We start from the raw sequence: 13,794 nt of genomic DNA on the forward strand, positions 1-13,794 counted from the left end.
AAACTTTGCTTTCCATTATATTTTTTCAATTGTTCTAATGAACTTGAAACAAAACACACTCCCTAAAATTAAACATGAAATCTTATTGCTGGGATCTCTGTTTTCCCTACTCCTCGGAGATAAAGCAGTGAGCTCAGAATCTCAAATAATTGCAAAGACCCTCTACTTAGCTTTTTGCCATTTTTTTCCCTCTGCAGAGACTTCATGTTTCTTGTTTGAGTAATCTGGAGCATGTGATACCTTTTCTACCTAAGTACAGATAAGGGATAATAATGTTTTAGTGAAAGGCCTTTAAATGTGTCACAGAATCATAGATTGGAAAGGACTTCTAGACATTTATAACCCAGCTTCCTCCTGAAAGCATGGTCAAATTCATAATGGCATCAGTTTTCTCAGTGCCTCATCCAGTTCTGGAACTCTCCAAAGAGAAAGACTCCACTGCTGTTCTGGGTATCTGGTAACTTCATTATGAAAAATTTTTCTTCTTATGAATGATCAGAATTTCTCTTGTTGCAACTTGTGGCCAATGCCTTTTGTCCTCTGGCCAGTTGCCTCTGCTCTGGCTCCAACACCTTAATAACAGGTTATTGAAGGCAGCTACAAAGTCCACCCTGGCCTTTTCTTTTCCAGGTTAAACAAAACCAGGATCTTTTGTCATATGTCATGTGTTCTAGACCTCTTACTACTGCTGATTTCTGCAGCTTGCAACTCACAGTCCATTCTTGCAGGTCTTTCCCAGCCTTAGGCTCTGCATCTCATCATGCTGAGGAGTTGTCATTACATCAGTATTGTGTCAGAAGTTTGATGCAGGCACACTTCTGTCAACCTGAACAAAACCAACATGGATTGGGCACTGATTCCTACCTGGTCTTGTGAACCTTACCGCATGGAAACTTTTGAGAGTTTCGCATCCTACACAAGAATTTAATTTCACACTTGTTGAAACCCCTTAGAGAAGATGACTAAAGTGACAGACAAAACAAAAGGCCATCAAAGAGCCACCAAATGAAGACTGTCATGGAGAAGCAGTATGACCCAGAAGATACTGAGGCTGTCTTGTGATATGATCTTTTGCACAAATTATTAGCCTTAGAAGAGATTCTTTCCTTGCAGATTTAACCAGTGTTTCTTGGATGCTGTGATGGTTTTGGCTGGGATAAAGTTAGTTTTCTTCATAGTGGCTAGTATGGGGCTATGTTTTGAATTTATACTGGAAACAGTGTTGATAATACAGTGATGTTTTATTTACTGCTGAGCTGTGCTTACACAAAGTCAAGACATTTTCTGCTCCTCACACAGCCCCACAAGGGAGCAGGCTGGGGTGCGCAAGAAGCTGGGAGGGGACACAGACAGAAGAGCTCACCCCACCTGACCAAAGGGATACTCCATACTATATGATGTTATAAACAGCAATAACATTAAGAGGAAGGTTGGCAGAGGGGCCACTGCCTGGGACTGACTGAGTGTTGGTTAGTTGGTGGTGAGCAATAGTTTTAATTTGTATCACTTGTCTTTCTTGGGTTTAATTTCTCTCTCTTTGCTATTTTCCTTTTTATCACATTTTTAAATTATTATCATAATCATTATTATTTTCATAATTATTTTGTTATTATTTTTATTTTATTTTCTATCAATTATTAAACTGTTTTTATCTCAACCCATGAGTTTTCACGGTTTCACCCCTTTGATTCCGTTCCCTCATCCTGCTGATGAGTGATCAGCTGGGTTGTGCTTAGTTGCTGGCTGGGGTTAAACTATGACAGATGCGCTCTTTTTTCCTGTGCATTGACTATATATTGCAGGAGGAACAGCCTCTCTCCAAATTCACGTATACCCTGGATTTGCAGCAGGAAAGAAGGAAGACAGAGAGAGAAAAGGATTTAATCACCAAGATACAAAGGAACATTTGGACATTTCCAGTGGTACTGGGGAAGTGGAGAAGCAATGTCAGACAATTATGTTATGAGAGCAATAGAGTTGCATATCAGTAATGTTTATTTACCATTTAAATTCAGAGAGGGGCTAGGTCTTTAGGAAATGCACATTTGTGTGAGCCTTAATCCAATATTCAGCAATGAAGATTTGCTGAACTAAATTAGAAACTCATAACTAATATCACAGGCTTTTCTTTCTGGTGTAACATAACTCTTGTTATTTTCTTTAAAGAAATGAACACACAGAGGCATACACACAGAGAAATACTTCACAGCAAGGCATATTGTCTCTGTGTAGAACTCAAGGTTAAACTTTGATTTTAGTATATTTGGACGATTTCACCTAACTGGACATGCTTAAGTGAAGTGAAATCAGTTACACACAAAAGAATGAACTCTATCGAGGAAAGTGTAAATTTTGTAAAGTGGAAACATAGGTTAGAAAGAAATTTAAAAACCCCCTACCAGCTGCATTGCTTTTTTTTTTTTTTTTCTGCAGAGTGCTGGCTTTATAAAATATTTATTAGCTTGGTATTTCCCCCAAATTCAATTATAATTTTAAATGAATTGCCATAATTACAGCGCACCACTGATGTTGTTTTTATAAAATGTCAGTCAACCTGACAGCAAGTTTAACCTTGTATTGTCTTTGCAGTGGAATATGTAGATTTTTAGACACAATTAACTCTGAAAAACTCAGAAAACCTTCATCAGCTTCTTAAGGAAATAATGGAAATTTAATTCTCTTTCATAGAGAAAGTTAACATTTTAATTACTATTCAAGGATTTTATGAAACTGATCAAAATTATTTTGCAATATTCAAAATGATTCTCTAATATTTTCTATAATGGTAAAGAACAGTTTTGAAAGATTTGTTCTTAAAGATATTACCAAAAAACAACACTTCTAGCCAACCAGAGAAAAACAAAACTAAAGACTGTCAAAAAGTCATAAAATCTTCACCTCAAAAGGAAAAAGAAGGGGCTGTGCTCTTGTGGAAAGGAGAGAAACTGTCAGAAAATAGCAGAAATATTTATTTTGAGCTACTTCAATTCGTTGTACAAATAGTTGAACACAATAAATAGTATTTTTAGATAACACAAAAAAATTTTTAAACACAACAAAAAGTTGAACACAATAAATAGTATTTTTAAATTATTATTTTATTATTTTTATTAATTTAGTGTTCAATTTATTATTTTAATGAATCAATTTATTAATTTATCACATTTAAATATTAATTTTTAATTTAAAATGTAATTTTTGGAATTAACTTTTGATAGGTCAGTCTGAGCTTCACAAATACATAAATGAGGAAAAAACCCCAAAAAAGATGGTTTCAGACAAGACAGACAAATACAGTGACTTCCCTTCTAGTTCGCTGTGCTACCTTCACAGGACTCAATAACATGACTAAGCATGACACAGGTCCACTGAAGTCAGTGACCTCATCTGTACCAATGAAAGAAGGAGAAGTTATAGCATTTTTAGGATGCATATGTCTCCACTGAAAAACCTCCCTCTGAATAGTTATTAATTCTTAAGGATTCCTTGTTTTCTCACAAGAACATTAACTCTTCTGTGTCACACTAGTTCACAATAAACCAAGCAAGTTTCAATTTATTGCTATTCAAGCCCATAGATTTTATTTATTTATTTTTTAAGGCACAAGCACTAAGAGAATATAAAATCTTAATATCTTCATAAAGTGGCCTGAATTTAGACTAGCTAAAAATACAGTTTTTCTGTTCCTATGTAATTTTCCATAAAACTTGCCCTTTTATATATAAATATATTTAATAGTAACAGTGAAGATGTGTGGTACTCAAATTCCTATCTCCCAAATTTTTGTTATCCAGGTGGTGGAATATAAAATTACTTGTACTTTCAAAATCTGTTAACTTTCCATCTGTTCAGTTAGAAGTTATGTTTGACTTCTCCATTTCTCCTGGATAGAGAATAGATGGAGAGATAGATCCAACAGTTCAAAAGGAATGCATTGCTTTATGTGTTGTCCTAGTTGATACAGACTTTATTTTTCAATCCCAGGTTCCACATACAGAAACGTCCCACCATTTGTAGATGCATTTTCCTTTAGCAAATATTTTTCTTTCTTGTGTATTTGTCCTGTTCTGTTTAACAGTACTACAGCCAGCAGAAGGCTACTTATTATAACAATCTCTCTTCAAGCACAATGTCGTTTACAACAAAGCCCAAATTCCTCCTAGTGAAGGTAATTTTCTAAGATTTCCACTACAGCTAATGGCAATTCAGAGACATTAAACTGAGTTCCTGATGTGCCTTAAAAATATCCATTTCTCTCTGCTGACTACAGTGGATTTCTAAATAAACTATAACAATTAAAAAATCAGTCACCTTAATCTAGTCACCTTGATTTGCCTCCACAGTGAGATCTTTCATGTAGTTTTCACCCTTACAAAGGGTGAAACTTGTTCCTCTGAGGCTGAAGACAGCGGATGAGAATTTCAGAACTGCTTCTATGTCTTGGAGTCAAAGTCCAATCAATTCCCAAGGGGCTGTAGTCAGACCACTTTTCTTAACATAATGCTCCTCTTGGAATGAGGAATTTCAATCTTTTCTCAAATCAGCAGGACTCCTGTCTCTGTTTTTGTCATGTCTCTTATTGATCCACACTATTACTTAAGTGCTCCTAGACTACTGTATTAAATATTGCTTTAATATAATGTTACTTTAAAAAATATATCCTTCCAGGAAGTCTGCACAAAAGCCTTCTCTCTTTCTCACTGTAAGAGTTTCAAGCACAACAGCTACTTACTTTCTGAGGTAGCAGAAAACATTTCCATTTCAACTCCATGAGCTGTCAAGTCTACCTGAAGGAAGAAAATAGCTTATAAGATTCTCATGGAAACATTCTGCTTGTAAATTACATCTGTCTTCTAATGAATGGTTTTGAAGCTTAGCTTCCGAAGTAATTCTTTTCCCAAGTGGAAGGTCTGGCAAAACCTGGCTACAGTCAAGTGATAAGACATAGTCTGTACTCTTCATAAATTTATTTTTCCTCCTAACACCTCTGCAAACATCTATATTTTTCCAATTCTCATTTTTGTTCTCCAGAATCTATGAATAGAAGACAGGAACATTTTGCTTTTTCCTGTTGAAAGAAACCATAGGAATGAGCTGTTGATTAGGCATTCTCTTGTCCTTACCATAAAACATATATACTGAACTGTAGACACATTGCCAGAAAACTCAGGAATTCTGTGGGAGGAGATAGGAAACACAAAACCTGTTTCATTCTTTAAATTCTCTTGAAAAATCCTGTAAGTTTGCAAAATAGGCATAGTTGTAGCAACTAAAATAAGACCATTACTAACATCTAGCACCCCCAAATCTTCCCTCTGTACTTCGTAAGTGAGGGGTAAGTCCAAGGTTGGTCTAATAGAGAATTAGTAAGAATAAAGGCATACTCAGCTGGGGTTTGATAGGTGGGTGTCCTTGGAGTCCCAGAAGATACACTGAAGCTAATTTCTTTGGTTTCATTCCCTCACAGAGCAAAATAAAAAACATGAACTAGCCTCAGAACACAAAAACGCACTTGTTAAAGTAGTTTAATATATTAAATACAAAGCCTTCATTTGCACTGCCATTTCTGCAGGTACCTAAAGCAGAATAGTCGCTGTACATGCAAAAATACTTTGTTTTGCTGTCAAGTATCAGTGGGCTTTTTTATGAAATGTTGTTCTCGTAGGTTTTGTTTTCTACAAATTTAAAATAGTATTAATACATGAAGTAAAAGCAACATTTTAATTTGATTCAGCTGGTAGACTGTACCACATGCATGATCCATTAACATCCTCATTCCAAGAGACCAAATAAAAATTACTAGAATTCAAGAAGAAAGCTGTCATGCTGGGCCACACGTTGTGGCTTGCAATTCATTGATGAACCATTGTGAAATAGAAAGCGACCAGAGAACAAAAATATTTGCAGTACCAAGTTTTACTGTCCTAGCAAGTGTGGAAAAAGAAAACAGGACCAGTAGAGCCTGGTTTTCTGCAAGAAACAGCTGGTAACACATCTCAACAGAAGTAGCATGGCAAACACATAGAGATTGTTGCAAATTCCACCAGCTTTTCTTCCACTGGAGCACATGTCTGTGAAGATAATCAGTTCATCAATGACCATATTTCAGATTTCCCATCAGTACAGTGTCATTTCAGAGAAATTCATTTTTCCCTATGTAAGACAGGTTCCAATTTGGTTACAGTGACTGAAACAAAACCTCTCTAATGGTATTTTCTCAGCAAAAAGTCTTTTTTTTCTGACTCAACACCAGGCGAAGTTCAACATCTACAACCATATTATATAATAATTTAAAAAAACATAACAGTCTACATGAGTAAGAAAAAAAACAGTTGTGCTTCAGAGGCTTCAGTCAACACAGAGATCCCAGAATGTTAGTAAGTTACAGGAGAGACCAGTGAGTGGACCATGTCACAAAAGAATTATAATTTCAAATGGTAAGTGGTAGAAACAGTGGCTCAGAAATTGACATAAAACTGCCTAAGATGAACACTAAAGCTGTCAGAATCATCAAAAACCTTTGAGTCCCAGACAGCACTCTTGCCTCTTATGTCTCCTGTGTGGATGTTCACATAGTAACAAGACAGGATCAGAAATACTCCCATCACAATGCAACCTCAGCCTCCACAGACTTACTCACTTATTCATCACCTTGTGGCACTGTTTGCACCCTACTGAGCTGAGCACTTGTTTTGTGTTCCTGCCCAAATTTATTCACACTCACAGCATGCTGTAGGAAGTTTACAACTAAAGGGAGTAAAAGTACTTAACCTTACTGTCTATTACTAAACATACATAGCAGGGAAGGTACAAACCACTGACATTAGAACGTATTCAGTTGCAATAAAATTGGTTCATTTTGTGAAGGGAGTCATGACATTAGAGTTTTAATTTCTTATGTAAAACATAAAGTTTACTTAATCTCTATTATTTCTAATCTTCTCAGTGCATCTGCTGAGCTAGGTGAGAATGAAAAGGTACAGTAAGACTGATTCTGCAGAAGACCAAAATGCTGGATTTGATTGGTCTGATTTGATGTGAAATACTGATGGCTAGGTATCCAAATATGACATTTATGCAAGCTAATCATCACTATGTTTGGATTATTAAATAAAAAAGGCAGAAAGGCTCAAATATTGTGCACTGAAAAGAGAGGCATTGCAAAGACTCACAGTGGCATAGTGTTGTGGTTTAACCACAACCAGCAACTAAGCACCATGCAGCCACTCACTCACTCCCCCCACCCAGTGGGATGGAGGAGACAATTGAAAACAAAAAAAAATAAAACTCTGAAGTTGAGATAGACAGTTTAATAGGACATAAAAAGAAGAAAATAATATGTCACGTCCCGCTCAGACGAGGGGGACAAGTGACTCAGATTCGCAAATCCCCAATGGAGCGGACAACAAGTCTCCAAGTCTAAACATTTATTAACTACTCACAATGTACTAATTGAACACACGATAGTTGGCTAAGTATATAGCAAGTTGTGGCAAGCAATATAATATGCCTTGCATTGCTTAATAGGAAAGGGAAAAGAGGGAGATAGAGGGAATGGGGAAACACAGATCACCGGTCTGGGTTTCTGCGCTGATCCCGCTGCCGAGGGTTCCGGGAGGCACAGGAGACATCCGTCTTTTTCGCTGACATCCGTCTTCTTCGCTTCACTGCACTCTCTCTCCTCGGGGCGCGCCCCCCCCCCCCCCCTTCCCTTCTTGATTTATACCCACTTTCCTTGGGTCCATCCCCTAGGTCGACCCCCATACCTACGTATCCCATGTACGGGGAGGGGTGAGGTGTTTCATGGGATGATGTAATTAGCATGATCATGTTAGCCCTCGTTAGCATATTGAGGGGTGTTAACTTTAATATACATTTCGTGGATAATGAAGCAAAGGTCATTCACCGGACAGATGGCCCTTGAAGTTTTGGCCAGGTGCACCAGAGCAGAGCCGTCCTGTCTTCACAGGGCTCCCTCCTCCAGTCCCATCTTGTGTTATTCGGGCAGCGTTATCAGCTTCGACCTCCACAGAATGCACCCTGTGACTCATAGTTTTGTCTTGCGAGTGTTTGAGGCATTTCTTTGATCAGCCTCAACTCTTGCTTTCTCAGGCTGTTTTTCTTAGTTTCTCACAGGCCTGGTTTCTCGTCTCTCACATAATAATAATAATGATAATCATAATAATTTAAAAAAGAATTAGAATATACAAAACAAGTGATGCATAATGCAATTGCTCACCACTCGCCGAGCGATGCCCAGTCAGTCCCTGAGCAGCAATCCACTCCTCCCCATCAACTGCCCCTAGTTTATGTACTGGTCATGATGTCAGATGGTGTGGAATATTCCTTTGGCCAGTTTGGGTCAGCTGACCTGACTGTGTTCCCTCCAAACTTCTTTTACCCCTCCAACCTTCTTGTTGGCAGGCCATGAGAAACTGAAAAATCTTTGACTTATTATAAACACTACTTAACAACAGCTAAAACCACCTGTGTGTTATCCATGTTATTCTCATACTAAATCCAAAACATAACACTATACCAGCTGCTAGGAAGAAAATTAACTCTATCCCATCCAAAACAAGAACACATAGCATCAGGCTTTTCACTCCAGTACCTAGAAGTAATCACTAGCATATTACATGACAAAATTTAGCACTCATCCAATACAATTTATCCAAAACCTGATAAATGTTAGAGGTGTAAAGGACACCTTCTTTAAAGGTTAGGAATATTTTTTTTTCCCAAAGAAAAACATTCAGAAGACCATGCTTCTTGTCTCTAACATAGTGAAGGGATGGAGGCTACTTGCTTCCATAGATTTAGAGTTCAACTAAAAGTTCCCTGGAGGTGTTTGTAGGAGACATGTCAATTATGTATAATTTTCCAAAACATCATGGCTTACAGCCTGTAATTCAGTTCCAGTTTTCTTCTAATTTCTCTTTGTTTAGAAACATGTTTCTTTCTACCCTTTTTTTGTAAAACTGCTTCTGTTTTCATGGACATCCATTGCATTTAGATGACACCATTCAACGAAATATTGGTTTAGCAAGTAAGTGCAACATTGGATAAAAACCTACTGGGCTGCTACATAATTTTCATTACCCTTTTACACCTGGAAAGTGATGATTAATGCCTGGTAAGTACTATTACTACTTATAGCTCATATTTATAGATCTTTATCTGGGTCATCAAATGCCTACACTTTAGCACCACACAGCTCAGCAAGGGAGGACACTGTTACTTTAAGAAAGAAAGAATATGATGTATAAAAGGAGGAAAAGAACAAAAGGAAATAATTTATGTGAATTTATTAAAACATCAAAGTAGTCTTTCCCAAGCTTTTCCCATCAGACAAGTTGTTCCTAGACTCTCTTTAAAGGAATGAAATCCTGAGTAATTTAAAAAATGTGAATGCCAATAGTCATGTCACAGGTTATGTGTCACCTACCATAAACCCATTATTATTCACGAATACTTGTTTGCTTTTCTATCTGGTCTCAGTGAAGAACTGGTAAAGACATACTGGTTGCGATTTTCACTTATGTTCTTATACCAAGGATAAACATTGCTACATAAAGCTTTGTGAGGCATTTTTCAGTATATATACTGAAAAAAAGTGCATACTAAAGTCTGAACATCTAAAGCATTCAAAAAAGTTACGCAAGTGGAGATCTGCTCTTCTACAAAGAAAAACCTGTGTCTATATGATATGTATAGATCATTTTAATGGAGTTAACATATCACATACTAAGATTTAACAGTAAATTTGAGCCTATATCTTAATTTCATAATAAATGTCTTTAACTTTGCAACATCAGAATAGTGTGAGATAATTTAAGACAAGGCTAGCTGTATTGCAAACATGTAAGTTAAATAATTTATGTGTTAACAAAGGTATTACAGGGAGGTATGCTGCTATATGAATGCTGTAGTTATATCATATAATCCATTTCTAAATAACATGCTTCATTTTAAACCTTGTTAATTACAGAAATACTTTTCAAAAAGTTGCTTACAGCAATAATAACATAATTTCATACAATATCTTCATATATTTGTCACTGATCTAAGAGTCATTTTTCAAAAAATACATATATTTTAATTTTCCCCAGAATTCTGAGATGCAGAGAAAATGTAATGCATAATACCACATTGTCTCCCAGATATTTTTAGGAGGAACCCTTTCACATGATGTTAAATGGAGTTGTGCTTTGTAGGTAATTTCTTAAAGACTCCCCAGATAGCTCACTTTTATGGATGTCACATGACTTAAAGCTCATTTAAATCTTTCTTATTACACTGTGTTTCTGTAAATTCCTCCATTTAGATAGTTTAGAATTTACTAAGTGAAAAAAATGAAAAGAGAATATAGGATACTGTCAGTATCCTACCCTCCTCAGGAAGAAAAGTATCAGTTAAATATCTTATATTTCCATTTGTTTCTTTGAAGGTAAAATCAAGCTTTGAACTTTCTCGCTATTTCTTATGTTAAAAGTACCCACTTCCTCTTTCTGAAGAGATTATGAAGACACTTTTTATGAAATAGGAAAAGTTTAAAGTCTGTGTAACAAATCACTTCATTAGAGCCATGTAATTAGCTTGCCTTGAGAGACTCCAGTAAAAGCAGCATGTTCTCAGTAATTAGTAACAGTAACAGTGAGAGATTAGAAGATAGAAAATTGCTAACATCCCGGTATAGCAATATAATGTACTTTCTTTCTTCTAGTCAAGTTAATAAATGCCACAACAGTACATATTTAATACTTTAAAATGTATTATTTTTTTATCAATAAAGAAATGAGGCAACTAAACTCTTAAAACAAATGAAATAGATTAAAAAACAATTCTTCATTAACTTTTCAGTAAAATTGTGCAGCCATTTGCAGAGGAGCAGTCACTGCCATTAAAGGTTATTCACTGCTTGAGCTTTCTATTTTCCTTTCTAAACCAGAGGTCTTTAAAACATTTATACTTGGTATCGATCCCCACTGGGATAAATCTCATTACCCATGCCTATTTATTTCTGTAAACATATTCAGGTACTCATCCAGCTTGTTAAGGCACACGTCACCTTTTTATATCAGGTGCAGAGTTCTTGATATGTTTTTTCTTGGCTGTAAATTCTATACTGTGACTCAGTTACAGACTGCCTATAATGCCTTCATTTTCCGTATGTTCATCCTTTAAAATATCATCCTGTTCTTTTTCTTCACTGTTTCAATAAGTTTGTGACACCAACAATAACATAATCTGAACCTTAACATACATGTTCTCTTGATAAATATCATTATTAGAAATTGATGTTTTCAGTGAAAAGACTGATAAAATATTAATGTGTACATAGGCATGTATATATTGTGTACATATATGTAGCTATGAAAGTTATATATAAAAGAGTCAAAGGCTATAGAAAAAAAATAATCAACACTTGTGAGACCATATCTGCCATTCTGAGTCCAGTTTTGAAATTGCCCAGACTTTGACAAATTGTGGTGAGTCTAGCCAAGGACTACAAAGAAGATGTTGGCTGTGTAGAATATAACAGGATGTGACAGCTGAGGGTGCTTCTGTGTAGAAAAAAGAGAAACCTAAGGGGGGAATCAATTGATATATTCAGCTTCTCATGGGTGATAATGGAGAAGATGGAGTCAGAGTCTTCTTACAAATGTTCAGCAAAAGGATGTGAGAGAAAAAAAGCAAGCTGTAGCAGGGAAAATTTTTATTAGCTAAAGAAAAATACTCTTTGCCATGATGAAGTCAAACAGTGGGACAAGAGCTCAGAGAGGATGGCAAGTCTCCATCCTGGGAGATATTCAAAATCCAGATGGACATGACCCTGACCAAGCTGATCAAACTTCCAAGTTGGTCCTGTTATAAGCAGGAGGGCTGGATAAGATGACCTCCAGAAGTCCTTTCCAAACAGAACTATTTTATGACTCTATGATTTACTTTACAATAAATTGAAGATCATATATAAATATCAAAGTCCTAAGAAAGTTATTATTAACCTTAGCTTAGCATCTAGGCAGGAAAGGGCTCTATTGGCAATGTCTAAATGTCATTATCATGGCTTGACAAAGCTACCAGCATTAGAATTATTTGTAACAACTGTTCCAGAGGCCTTGATCTTCTAGTGTCTTGCTCGGTATAGATACAAACCAAGTAATCTCACAGAAAAGACCATGTGAAGGTGACAGAGCTGTGTTTTTCTGTGCAGTTAGTGCCACAAGGTAAAGTCTCTCCACTTAAGTAAAATGTACCTTGACTATATCTTCCCACAGTAATTCAGCAGATGATTCTTGGATATGCTGGAAAAAACAGCAGAGCACAGTTGTTGCAAGGAAGGCTTAACCAAAACTCTATACTACATCTGCCCTGCTCTAATGGTTTAGATATGCACAGGAAAGAAACAAAGAAGCACAGATTATGCCAACAAGGCTATTGGCGGCTTATGCCAAACATCTAAGGGAGAAAGCAATAAATACTAAAAACAAGAGCCTCTCTCATGGGACACACATACACAGACATCCAGTATCTTGCAGAAAGCTGACCCTGAGGAAGAACAAATAAAGAGCGGGCCACCAGCCACAACACAGACACCTCAATTAGCTGAAATGAGCGTCCTGTGTCCCCAAGTCAAAGCCTTGACTGGTTTGTTCTCTACAGAGCTTGTGAATGTCTGTGTGTGTGAGAGTGAGAATAAAAACTCTAGAATAATCAACCTGCTATTACCCTTCACTCTGCTTCTTAAAAGCTAATCAAAGAGTTTTTTGCATTTTGGGTTTTTTATTTTGTTTGTTTGTTTGTTTTTTTCTTAAAAGCCTCTTAAAATCTAATCAAACATTTTTTGGGTTTTTTTTCTCTTTTTCAAGGAAATCTGCAGTTATTAAATACAAGTGGATTCTTCCCTATGCTCCCTTCTCCAAGACAGTGTTTCTTCTTGGATGCTTGCTAAGCAAAATCATTAGAGTTGCCATTTTCCAACCTGAAAAGTCTGCCACACTGTGTTTTCATGGTAGGTTGATATCAGGGGCTGCAGAGGATAGGTAATATACCTGAAAGGATGTTGTAGTGAGGTGGGTGTTGGTCTCTTTTCACAGGTAACAAGTAGGACAGGAGGAAATGGCCTGAAGTTGTACCAGGGGAGGGTTAGGTTGGATATCAGGAAAAATTTTTTCACTGAAAGGTTTATCAGGCATTGGAATAGGCTGTCCAGGGAAGTGGTTGAGTCACCATCCCTGGGGGTATACAAAATTGTGTAGATGCGTCACTTAGGGACATGGTTTATTGGTGGACTTGGTAGTGTTAGGTTTATGATTGGATTCAATGATCTTAAGGGTCTTTTCCAACTTAAATGATTCTGTGATTCTATGATTCTATGAGATCCAGCTCATTCATATACCAGGGATATTCAGCCTTCTTATACCTGCTTAAGCAGTAGGGATTTCCTTCTATTCTCCTACTTCAGTGCAAAGACAGGTCATTCTATCACAAAACTGGGTTCAGATGGATGAGCAGAACAGAAAGAATGCGACGTTCAAGTTATCTGGAGAACCTGTGCATGATTTCAGATAATGGCAAAGACTAAGAAAGGTGACTACTCTAAGGATGCCATTACAAACATACTTATAGCATGTGTCTGCAATGTTCATCTCTAGTTAGGAAACTACTGCTGCTTAAGCCAGTGAACAGCAGTTCTAAATTTAACTCGCCAATTAACTTGCCTCAAAATAAGAGATCATGTTTCTACATGTCACGGATGGAGTGATGTACTTCACTTGCAAGAGGGAAATA

Source organism: Strix aluco, chromosome Z (genome assembly GCF_031877795.1).
Source record: "Strix aluco isolate bStrAlu1 chromosome Z, bStrAlu1.hap1, whole genome shotgun sequence".
NCBI classification, from domain to species: domain Eukaryota; kingdom Metazoa; phylum Chordata; class Aves; order Strigiformes; family Strigidae; genus Strix; species Strix aluco.